This window comes from Schistocerca gregaria, unplaced genomic scaffold, assembly GCF_023897955.1.
Source record: "Schistocerca gregaria isolate iqSchGreg1 unplaced genomic scaffold, iqSchGreg1.2 ptg000451l, whole genome shotgun sequence".
Taxonomy (NCBI): Eukaryota; Metazoa; Arthropoda; class Insecta; order Orthoptera; family Acrididae; genus Schistocerca; species Schistocerca gregaria.
In genome coordinates, this window is record NW_026061871.1 from 720,301 (window position 1) to 720,983 (window position 683).

A 683-nucleotide genomic window follows, 5' to 3' on the forward strand; every position below is an offset into this window, starting at 1 on the left:
TAAGTGTTGGTCGGGGCGAACATAAACGCACGCAAGAAGTTGCAAAACCAGCGTCACAGACTGATATGATGTATACTGTCATAAGGAGAGCAAGATGTAAGTGTGGGGACCGGCTGTTATCGTGTTGTCATCGAGTGCAGATCTGTCTTAGGTATCACGGCTTAACGTCATTGAAGTCTAGAGGTGGACAACACGTTCGTCTTACTCAGAGCGGTGTCTGAACTCTATTTTCGACGTTATGCGTGCCACTTTCATTGTGGCCAACTACGATTCGATACAGAATGCACGAAACCTGAAAGACACCCTCACTGATACATAGAGAGTAGTGTTTGTCTGCGGAATAATGGGAGTGCAAAGGTCTGTGACGTTGATATGACTGTATGTAGCACTACTAGTTATCGGGGGGGTGGGCGTAGCTCAGATGGTAGAGCGCTCGCTTAGTGTGCGAGAGGTACTGGGATCGATACCCAGCGCCTCCAGAATTTTTAACACACCTACATGCGCACCTTGCCATGCAAGTGGAATAATTCCCAACCGGCAGAGGTGTGTAGGCAGATACAAGCGAACGATTAGCATCCACAATTGCGCCGATTTCACGTAAATCCCACTGCACGTTGCCATTCTTTGCGTGCAGTCGGCTGCTACTGGTGTTGCTGGTTGTGACTGCTGATAACAGATGCCGT

The 683-nt window shown here is 48.8% G+C and overlaps 1 non-coding gene across 1 annotated transcript; it reads left to right on the forward strand.

The window, feature by feature from the left end:
- Window positions 1-405: 405 nt before the first annotated feature.
- Window positions 406-479, forward strand: Trnat-agu (transfer RNA threonine (anticodon AGU)). The gene has a single exon. It is a non-coding gene; the product is annotated as a tRNA-Thr (tRNA).
- The last annotated feature ends 204 nt before the right edge of the window (window positions 480-683 follow it).